Genomic DNA, 11974 nt, shown 5'->3' on the forward strand with positions numbered 1-11974 from the left:
GACGGTATGCTCCATTGTGGATCACCTTGGTGACGACGAAAGGGCCTTCCCAAGCGGGGACGAGCTTATGTGGCTTCTGCTGATCCACTCGGAGGACCAAGTCCCCTTCCTGGAATGCACGACCTCTTACGTTCCTGGCATGGCATCGACGCAAGTCTTGCTGATAAATGGTCTACCGGATCAAGCCCATCTCTCTTTCTTCCTCCAGGAGGTCGACTGCATCTTGTCGAGCTTGCTCCGCTTCCACTTTTGAGAAGAGTTCGACTCGGTGAGCGTTGTGGAGCAAATCGCTCGGCAAAACGGCTCCGACTCCGTAGACTAAAAAGAATAGAGTCCGTCCAGTCGGCCGATTGGGAGTTGTCCTTAGCCCCCAAAGCACTGATGGGAGCTCATCGACCCAAGATCCTGCCGCATGCTTGAGGTCATGCATTAACTGAGGCTTCAATCCTATGAGAATCAACCCATTCACTCGCTCAGCCTGCCCATTCGACTGAGGATGGGTGACCAAAGCATAATCGACCCTCATGCCTTGGGAAGCATAGAAGGCTCTGAACTCATCAGAGTCGAAGTTCGATCCGTTATCAGTGATGATGCTATGCGGTACACCATACCTGAATATCAACTCTCTAATGAAGCTTACAGCAGTACTTGCTTCAAGGTTTTCAATAGGCTTGGCTTCGATCCACTTGGTAAACTTGTCGACTGCTACCAGCACATGAGTAAATCCACTCCTGCCGGTCCTCAGAGGTCCAACCATGTCCAATCCCCAAACAGCAAAAGGCCAGACGAGTGGAATAGTCTTCAGAGCTGATGCAGGTTTGTGGGACATATTGGAGTAAAACTGACAACCTTCACACTTGTCCAGTATTTCCTTTGCCATCTCGTTGGCGTGTGGCCAGTAAAATCCAGCTCGCTATGCTTTGGCCACGATGGTCCGAGAGGATGCATGGTGACTACAGGTCCCCGAATGAATATCATTGAGGATCATTCAACCTTCCTATGGCATGATGCACTGCTGGTAGACCCCAATTACACTTTCTCTGAACAACTGTCCTTTTATCACAGTAAAGGCTTTAGACTGTCGGACGATCTGTCGGGCCTCTTCTTCATCCTCTGGGAGTTCCTTCCTAAGAATGTATGCAATGTATGGCACTGTCTAGTCGGGAGTGATGACCAAAACCTCCATGACTAAGTCGACCATGGCTGGGATTTCGACTTTAGTCGGATCTGTGGCACTCTTGGGCTGTGGTGATTCTTCGGTGAAAGGATCTTCTTGAACTGAAGGTGAATGAATATGCTCCAAAACACATTTTGGGGAATGGCCTCCCTCTTTGAACCTATCTTGGCCAACTCATCTTCAGCTTGATTTTTCAGTCAGGGTATATGGTGAAGCTCCAAACCTTCAAACCTCTTCTCTAGTTTTCTCACTGCATTGAAATAACCAGTCATGGCTGGCTCCTGACATCCCATTCCTTCATCACTTGGTTAACCACCAAATCTGAGTCGCCGTAGACCATAAGGCGACGAACGCCGAGTGAAATGGCCATACGCAACCCGTATAGAAGTGCTTCATATTCGGCTTCGTTATTGGAGGAATCAAAATGAATCTGGAGAACATAACTAAGCATGTCTCTGCGGGGGATACCAAAACTACTCCAGCGCCTGAACCATTCAGCATCTTGGAGCCATCAAAGAACATAGTCCAATGCTCTGAGTGAACTTGAGTCGGTAATTGCTGCTCAATCCACTCGGCAAGGAAATCTGCAATTGCTTGGGACTTGATAGCCTTCTTTGCCTCAAACTTCATATCTAAAGGAAGGAGTTCAATCGCCCATTTTGCCACTCGACCAGTTGCGTCTCTGTTATTCAGAATTTCAGATAGTGGCACGTCGCTGACGACTGTAATGGAGTGGTTAGAGAAATAATGCGCAACCTTCTTCATGGTCATGTATATTCCATAGACAAGCTTCTGATAATGTGGGTATCGTTCCTTGGATGGAGTCAAAACTTCAGAGAGATAATAGACTGGGCGTTGAACCTTGTAAGCTTTTCCTTCTTCTTCTCGCTCGACCATGAGTTGTGCTGACAACTTGTCCAGTGGCTGCAATGTAAAGCAGTAAAGGCTCTTTGCTGATTGGCGCAGCGAGCACCGGCTGGGTGGAAAGCAGGGTTTTGAGCTCTGCAAACGCTGCATCAGCTTCATCAGTCCACTCGAACTTATCAGACTTCTTCATCAGTCGGTAAAGAGGCAAGGCCTTTTCACCGAGACGAGAAATGAATCGACTCAGGGCGGCCAGACAACCAGTCAGCTTCTGAACGTCATGCACTCACACGGGGCGTTTCATTCGGAGGATTGTATCAACCTTTTCTGGATTGGCGTCGATCCCTCGTTCGGAAATGAGAAAACCGAGTAACTTTCCTCCTGGAACTCCGAATGTGCACTTTGACGGATTAAGCTTGATATCATACCTCCTCAAGTTGGCAAAGGTTTCTGCAAGGTCGGTCAATAGGTCGGAACCTTTGCGAGACTTGACCACAATGTCATCCATGTATGCTTCCACATTCCGACTGATTTGAGTGAGAAGGCACTTCTGAATCATTCTCATGAATGTGGCTCTAGCATTTTTAAGACCAAATGGCATGGTGACATAACAAAAGCACCCGAATGGGGTGATGAAGACTGTTTTTATTTCATCGGGACCATACAGTCGGATCTGATGATACCCAGAATATGCGTCTAAGAAATACAAGCGCTCACACCCTGCAGTCGAGTCAACAATCTGATCGATGCGAGGGAGAGGGAAGTGATCTTTCGGGCAGGCCCGATTGATATGCTTGAAAACAATGCACATATGAAGTGAATGATCCTTCTTGGGGACCATGACTACATTGGCTAGCCACTCGGAGTGGTAGATTTCACAGATGAACTCTTCTGCCAATAGCCGAGCCACTTCTTCGCCAATTGCTTTTCTCTTCTGCACGGTGGACCGCCGAAGGTGCTCTTTGACGGGTTTTACCTTGGGGTCGACACGCAAACGATGCTCAGTCAGTCCCCTGGGTACACCTGGCATGTCAGAGGGTTTCCATGTGAAGATGTCCCAGTTCTCACAGAGGAACTGGATGAGCGCTTCTTCCTATTTGCTGTCGAGTGTTGTTGATATATGAGTCGATGCAGCATTGGGATCGGTCGGGTGAATATGAATCGGCTTCGTTTCACCAGTCGACTGAAACGCAGAGTCTGTAGCAGGCTTCTTGGCCCGGAGCAAATCACTCGGATTTGTGCTCTTCTGATACTCTTGCAATTCGACCGCTGCCATATGTGCATCGGCAATTTTGGAACCTTCCTAGAAACATTCCTCTGCCTTCTGCCGATTGCCAGTAACTGTGATCACACCTTTGGGGCCAGGTATCTTCAGCTTGAGATACACATAACATGGTCGAGCCATAAAACGTGCGTAGGCTGGCCTACCCAGGATGGCATGATAGGCACTCTGGAAATCCATGACTTCAAATGTCAACTTCTCCTTACGGTAATGCTTGGAATCACTGAAAACCACATCGAGGGCGATCTGGCCGAGTGATTCAGCTTTCTTTCCAGGGAGAACACCATGAAAGCTCATGTTGCTCTCGCTAAGTTTGGACATCGGAATGCCCATCCCCTTCAAGGTTTCAGCATAAAGATTGTTCAAACCACTGCCGCCGTCCATCAGTACTTTGGTCAGTCGAGTGCCCCCGACCACGGGGTCGACCACCAGTGCGTGCCTCCCAGGGGTGGCTACACGAGCAGGATGATCAGACTGGTCCAATGTGATGGCTGTCTGAGACCATCTCAAGTATGTGGTCGTTGCCGCCGGAACGGCCATATTCACTTCTCTGTTGATGACCTTCAATCGACTCTTGCTCTCAACATCAGCAAAAATCATCAAAGTTGAATTGACTTTGGGATAACCATCGTCTTCCTCTTCATACCCTTCTTTGTCCGACTCGTTCTCCTTCTCATTTGGCTATTTCTCCCGGAACTGCTGGATTAGGAGTTGACATTGCCGAGTGGTATGCTTTGGATAAATCAGATTACCTTCTTCATCCTTCTTCGTGTGGATGTGACATGGCAAATCCAGCACATCATTCCCTGCTTGATCCTTTACCTTCTTAGGGGGCCAGGACCCCTTAGGTTTTCCTTTAAACTTTCCTTGACTCACTGCTGCAATCTCTCGAGGTGCCGCTGGTTCTGCCTTACGCTTCTGTTTCCGACTGGAGTTACCCCCACTGGCCTCTTGGCCGTCTGGTTTACTCTTCCCGCTACAGAGTCGATCATCTTCTTCTCCATTAACGTACCGGGTTGCTATCTCCATCATCCGAGTCAGAGTCATATTCCCGGTTCGACCGAACTTCAAGACTAACTCTCTGTACTTGACGCCTTCCTTGAAAGCGCATACTGCTTGATGCTCTGATACATTCTCAACAGTGTGATGCAGAGGGGTCCATCTTTGAATGAACTCCCTCAAAGTCTCACTCAGCTTCTGCATGCAATGCTGCAACTCGGGCAACCCTGCTGGTTGCTTGCACGTGCCCTCAAAATTTCTGATGAACACTCGAGCTAGCTCATTCCAACTGTGTATACTGCCTAGAGCCAACTGATTCAGCCACGCTCGGTCCGTCCCTTCCAACATAAGAGGGAGATGCTTCATCGCTATCTCATCGTTTCTGCCTCCAATCTCCACCGCCACTCGGTAATCCTCGAGCCAGGTTTCGGGCTTGGATTCTCCAGTGAACTTACTGACTCCGGTTGCCAACCTGAAGTTTGGAGGAATTATTGTTGCTCTTATAGCTTTGCTGAAACACTCTTTGCCTGAAACATGCGTCCTGCTGTCACTCGGATGATCCCTGCCAAGGTCTTCTCTATGTGCTCTATTCCGGTCGACCAAGCCTTGGACGAGAATGGATCTCACATCGAAGCCTGGCTCTCTTGGGTCGACTGGACCAAATGGCATGGTGACATAACAAAAGCACCCGAATGGGGTGATGAAGGCTGTTTTTATTTCATCGGGACCATACAGTCGGATCTGATGATACCCGGAATATGCGTCTAAGAAAGACAAGCGCTCACACCCTGCAGTCGAGTCAACAATTTGATCGATGCAAGGGAGAGGGAAGTGATCTTTAGGGCAAGCTCGATTGATATGCTTGAAATCAATGCACATACGAAGTGAATCATCCTTCTTAGGAACCATGACTACATTGGCTAACCACTCGGAGTGGTAGATTTCACGAATGAACTATGCCGCCAACAGTCGAACCAGTTCTTCGCCAATTACTTTGGGGTCGACACGCAAACGGTGCTCGGTCAGTCCCCTGGGTACACCTGGCATGTCAGAAGGTTTCCATGCAAAGATGTCCCAGTTCTCACGGAGGAACTGAACGAGCGCTTCTTCCTATTTGCTGTCGAGCGTTGTTGATATATGAGTCGGTGCAGCATTGGAATCCGTCGGGTGAATATGAACTGGCTTCGTCTCTCCAGTCGACTGGAATGCAGAATTTGTGGCAGGCTTCTTGGCTCGTAGCAAGTCACTTGGATCTGCATTCTTCTGATATTCTTGGAATTCGACTGCTGCCATCTGTTCGTCGGCGATTTTGGAACCTTTATGGAAACATTCCTCAGCCTTCTGCCGATTGCCAGTTACTGTGATCACACCTTTGGGGCCAGGCATCACTACAAAAAAAATACACTTCCGTGATGATACGTGTTTGTCACAGTAGGTCGCGTTTTTTGTCATGCATGTACATCCATGACAAATTTATGACAGAATCAAGATAGTCATACATGTGCTGTCGTAGAAGTGTTCGATGACATTACCAAAATTATCATCACGAAAGTGTCCACTTCCATGACGATAAATCGCGCGTCACAGAACTGCTTTCGTCAAGGGTGACCGACACGTGGCATCCACCGTAACAGAACACCGTTAAGCTATCGGGTCGGGTTTTGGATCCGATAACCCGTTAACAGCCCCGACCAATGGGGATTTTCCACGTGTAAAATCATCATTGGCTGGAGGAAACACGTGTCGGCTCACCGTTGGGACAGATGTCATCCACTCATTGGACAGAAGGCGCCTATGATACGTCGACATGTGGCACGGCCCAACAGAGGCCCATTCCTATGAAAAGGTCGGCCTGTTTGAATTGGTCAAAAGGTGGCGGGCCGGCCCATGGAAACCCTGTTAACGGTCTGTTCGCATATAGCCCATTTACAGCCCGCTAACCCAAGGCCCGTTACGCCCTATCCAAATTAGGCCCAATAGCGTCATCTGGGCCATCCAATATGATTCCAGCCCGTTTTCACTTCTGGCCCATGTATGGCCCATGATGTCTTTCGGCCCATATGAGGCCCTATGTAACTCTTGGCCTATTAACGGCCCGTGGTGAAACTGGCCCGCAATGAATAGTGTATCACTTTACATCCACTAACGGCCCGTGGTGAAACTGGCCCGTAATGAACAGTATATCACTTTATACCCATTAAGGGCCCGTTATTCAGTTGGGCCGTTTCCAACAAATGTTATCTTTCGGCCTTCTCAGAGCCCATTTATTCTTGGGCTCATTTCCAGCATTCGTTTACTTACGGCCCGTTACTGTCATTTTCTGCTTGTGGCCCAAATTCAGCCCGTGGTTACATCGGCCCGTTTGTGGTCCGTTAATACGTTAGGACGTTTTCATAGCGTCATCAAATACGGCCTATTAACGATGGCCCGTTATGGTCATACGGCCCGTATAAGGCCCATTGATGATACGGCCCATAGAAGGCCCATTGTTTCTACGGCCCGTAGAAGGCCCATTGTTTCTATGGCCCATAGAAGGCCCATTGTTTCTACGGCCCGTAGAAGGCCCATTGTTTCTATGGCCCGTAGAAGGCCTACTGTTTCTACGGCCCGTAGAAGGCCCACTATTTCTACGGCCCGTAGGAGGCCCAGTGTCACAACAGTAAATATTAGCCCATGGTTATTGTGGCCTAATTTTAAAAAGAACTGCACTGACTACAAGCAAACAAATAAACAAGACAACAAGGAAATAAATAAGCAAGCAACTTATGCTAGGCTATCACGGCTGTTACACATATTACATCCACTAGGCATCAAAGTTCTCCACCAGTGCAAATATAGGGAACAAAGCAGCATATCATATACACTGGCTGTCAAAGTTGGCGACCAGCGCAAATAAACGCCGCAGCAAAACAAATCCAGAACTGAAACCACTTCAGAAGATCTCAAGAAACAATATCCTGGGTACCCATAATGCTGGCAAGATGCTTAGCAAGCTTATTAACTTTCTCTTGTTTGGCGCTTAAATCCTCCAGCGCTTGTTGTTGCACCAGAAAATATGCATCTGAATTCTGCAGGGACTTCCTCAGTCCTTCAGCTTCCTGTCGCAGCACATCTGATCGATGTCTTTCAACTTGAAGTTGAGACTCAAGAAGATGAACTGATTCAGGCAGCGAGTTCGAAGAGCTTGTGCCAGCAGTAGTGGCCAGTAACTCTAACACTACATCAAGACAGGACTTTTGGGTTCCCTCACTATCGTCAAGATAGTTTTTATCAGCTTTCTTGGAGACCAACAGGGATGTCTCACTATCTTGAACCTTATCTACATTACTTCCTTTACCATTGGATAACGCGGTACTGTTCTCCAATATTTTGTCCACATTCTAAAAGAGAAACAAGCAGACACATCACATGTTTACCATGTTGTATATGAAACTCATTTTGGTAAATGAGTTCAGTAGTAAAGTGGACAGGATAACAGCATGAAACAAACATATATCTATGTGCCATGGTCACTTTATGGTCTATATCATTGTAGTTTTTGTTGCCAAATCAAGATAGAGACACATTTAAATAATATTTGTTCAAGACAAAGCAGAATAGACAGAATATAAGTGTGGGTAACTATAGAGCAATAAAAACACTTGTAATGTGCATGACATGTGAACATAACTGTTTATTCAATTGAAACTGAAATCAACATAGAGCAGGTTACAACAGCAAACCAGTTAAAGAAACAGGTTTAAAACATACCTGTTGCACCATTGGAGTTTCAATTCCATCCTTCAAATTTGAAAATAGTTGGTATGAGTAAATACAGTAATGCAAGAGCAAAGGAGTATGAACCATAGCTACAGAACCTGACCTGAGAACAAATCTTCTTCTCCTTTAAGCGTTGAGTTGGGATTCGGAGTGGTGGTCCTCGTGCTTTGGGAACTGCAGTTCCCTTACTAACCGCTCGTGTTTGGGTGCTCTGTGGTGAAGACGGTGTTGTGTCAACTGGAACTGGGTTACTATCTGCCGGGGTTAGGGTTAAAAGGGGTGTAGCTAGTTCTTTGTCCAACTGGGTAGGGGTACAATCTGCGAGAGTCTGGGTTATGTGTGGTGGATCTGGTCCTTGGGCAAGTACAACCATGGTTCTATCTGCATCAACTGCTAGCACTATCTTTTCTGAAGACCATGTTGTTACTCCCTTAGATACTGCCATCACGCTCTCCAATTCAAATGGCTGATAAACAAGAAAAGTAATTGAAAGTATAGACATTGTATGATAGACAGGTGCAATGGATAGTGGGGAATAAAAGAGGGCATGAAATAATTCATATTTATGTTGTCTAACCAAACAGGATAGCATGACACAATTTCACATATATGATGGCTAACTAAATAGGATAGCATGACACAATTTCACATTATGATGGCTAACTAAAAAAGATGGAAAGACATAGTTCAAAATATGAGACTATGTAAGCAGGATGACATGACATAACTATATAATGTGTTTATTAAATAGGTTGGCATGCCATAATTCACATACATTCATGGATAGAATGCCATAATTCTAAATATGATGATTGTAAACACTAAACATGATGAGATGATATAACTATATGATGTCTTTATTAAATGGGTTGCCATGCCATAATTCAGATAGATGATGTGTATGTACTATGTAAACATGATGGCATGATATAATTCAAATATATGATTTATATAGTAAGCAAGTAAGCAGATGGCAATCTATATATGATGTAAAAACTAAGCAATGCAAGACAACATGCATGACATGGGTAATATAACCCTGCCAAGTTTGAGCATAGACCTCAGGGGGGAAATAGGACTGGTCATCAGTCTCTGAATCCTCCTCTAAGGAGCTCTCTGTAGCCAGCAAGATGTCTGCTTCAGCAGGTAGCATTGTCTGCTCTGAATACCTTGTTTTCACTCCAGATACTTCCATCACCGCTTCAAATGGCTGATGCACAGGAAGAGTAGTTGAATATACAAACATTGTCGACAAATGGAACACGTAATACAAAAAAATGATAGCATGATATAATTCACATACATGATGATTGGCTAAACAGCATGACATTGCATAATTCACATATATAATGCCTTTGCAACAAGATAGCATTGTATAATTCACATATATAATGTGTTGCAACAAGATGGCAATGCATAATTCACATATATGGTAATTAGACACTGAACAGGTGGCATTCACACAAAGCAAGTCTAAACTAATCAAATGGCATAGCAATGCGAGACACCATACGCACGATATGAGCAACATAACCCTGCCAAGTTAGAGCATACACCTCGGGGGGGGATAGGACTTGTCATCTGTCTCTGAATCCTCCTCTGAGGAGCTATCCGTAACCAGCGAGATATGCGCTTCGTCAGATAGCATAGTCTGCTCAGAAGACCTTGTTTTCACTCCAGAATTTGCCATCACCGTGTCAAATGGCTGATGCACATGAAGAGCGGTTGAATGTACTAACATTGTTGACGAATGTAATATGTAACAAAAAAAAGATGGCCTGATATAATTTACATATAAGATGACTGGCTAAGCAGGATGGCATTGCAAAATTCACATATATGATGCCTGGCTAAACAAGGTGGCGTTGCATAATTCACATAAACGATGAATAAACTAAACAGATGGCATTCGCACAAAGGATGTCTAAACTAAGCAGATGGCATATTTGATGTATAAAGTAAGCAATGCAAGACACCATATGCATGATATAACCAACATCAGCATGCCAAGTTAGAGCGAAGACCTCAGGGGGTAAATAGGAGTTATCTTCTCCTTCTGAATCCCCCTCAGAACAGATATCTTCCTCTCGATTACAATCCGAAATGCGTGGAGGGGGGATGCCTTTGCGCCTACCATGGAGCGACGTCTGCATGAAATTATATTGCCACGCAAGGCTAGTCTCTTTTGCTCTACATGTTCAGTTCCATTGTTTACAATAACTGTCATGCATAGGAATAAAACATAGTGAGATTATGTAAGGAGTGCATGCATAAATCCAGAGTGATGGTAGCAACCTATGGATAGACCCAAAACCAATAATAGCAGGCAGATAATGGCTTCAGTTAATAAATACAGATAATGGCCTCTTTACTGTTTGTTTCCCACCCAACATGAAACTCATAGTAGACACCGGAGATTAACCAGATAGTAGATAGATACTATTGATAGCGGCCCCGATATGTACCCCACAACCATTTAAAAACTCAAGTTTGACCATTAGTTTGGAGCCGACTCAGAATCTAATCGGTGAACAGGATGATAAAGTAGCATGTAATATTAAGCGATGCATAACGTAAGCAGACACGAAAGAGTGCGACCTCTCTTGCGGACCTGTGTAGTCCTCGAGGTCATCTGCTCGGTTGATGATGGTAATGCAGTTTTCATGGCTGCCAGCGGCGGGGAAGAAGATATGAGGCGGCGAAAGACAGTCTGGAGGCCGGATCCCTGCTCTGGTGGACCCTTCTGTCGTTGGAGCAGCTGAGCTGGGGTGGACGACGGTGCAGCAGGACCGGGACAAACCACGCAAGGTTTTCTTTGACAACTATCTATAAGAGAAGTAATTCTGTAAGGGCTCGTTTGAATTGGAGGATTCCAACAATGCAGGGATAGGAAATAGACATGAATAGGATATGAATGCATGTGCAAAACAGAGAATTTAAAAACACAGGATTTCTGCCAATCTGGGTGTTTGATTCACAACAATTGGAAGATCACAGGATGCAAAGACGCATGGTGAGATTAAGTCAAACCACAAGAAAATGTACGGTTATAATGCTATTATGCTACTATCTCTTAGTCTTGTGCTTCATGAATAGGAATTTGAAAAGGAGGACAAGTGAAAATTAAAATTCCTACGTTTTTTCTTTCAAGGAGACACTAAAGGAACAAATCCGTGTGCTCAGTGGACAATATATATAACATGTAGAGTAAAAAAGAGATGCAACAAGTGTACAACCTCTTTGGTGAAGCCATGTCGATCTCAGCGTGATTGGGTTGGCCGGTGAGGATGCTCCGGCTGAGTTTGCTGTTGGAGGAGGGGAAGAAGATCTTAGGCGTCTGGAGATGGAGCCCGAGGTACTGCTCCGCTGTGATGGAGGGTTTCATCGTTGGAGCGGCTCCGGTGAGTTGTACGACGCCGAGGCTGAAGCAGGACAAGAGAGACAACGAACAACGTTAACCTGAGTGGAATTCTAATAGCATCTCCAATACATGACGTAAAATACATAACCACAAAGTGCTAGATGTAAAATACATCAGCCGCTCATCTCTGAACTTAACTGTCGAAACTGAACTTAACTGTCGAAACTGAACCTAACTGTCCAAACTGAATTTTGCTGTCGAAACTGAATTTTGTTGTCGAAACTGAACGCACTAGCAAGGTGAGGCTACACGTCGGTTGACTGACTTTTTCATCTCTGGTCAGTCGATTTTGCAGCCGTTGGATACGAAATCAAGGGCATGCAGTTCATCTTTAACCTCGACCCCCCTGAGCCGCCAGCCACCACCGGCCAAACATCAGCCCCCCGCTGCCCGCGGCCGGCGGTGCGCCGCCCCGTCCGCCCCGAAAACACTCCCCACCGCCGGTCCGCGCCACCCCGGCCATCCCTCTAGC

The sequence above is a fragment of the Triticum dicoccoides genome, chromosome 4B, assembly GCF_002162155.2.
Source record: "Triticum dicoccoides isolate Atlit2015 ecotype Zavitan chromosome 4B, WEW_v2.0, whole genome shotgun sequence".
Lineage (NCBI taxonomy): Eukaryota > Viridiplantae > Streptophyta > Magnoliopsida > Poales > Poaceae > Triticum > Triticum dicoccoides.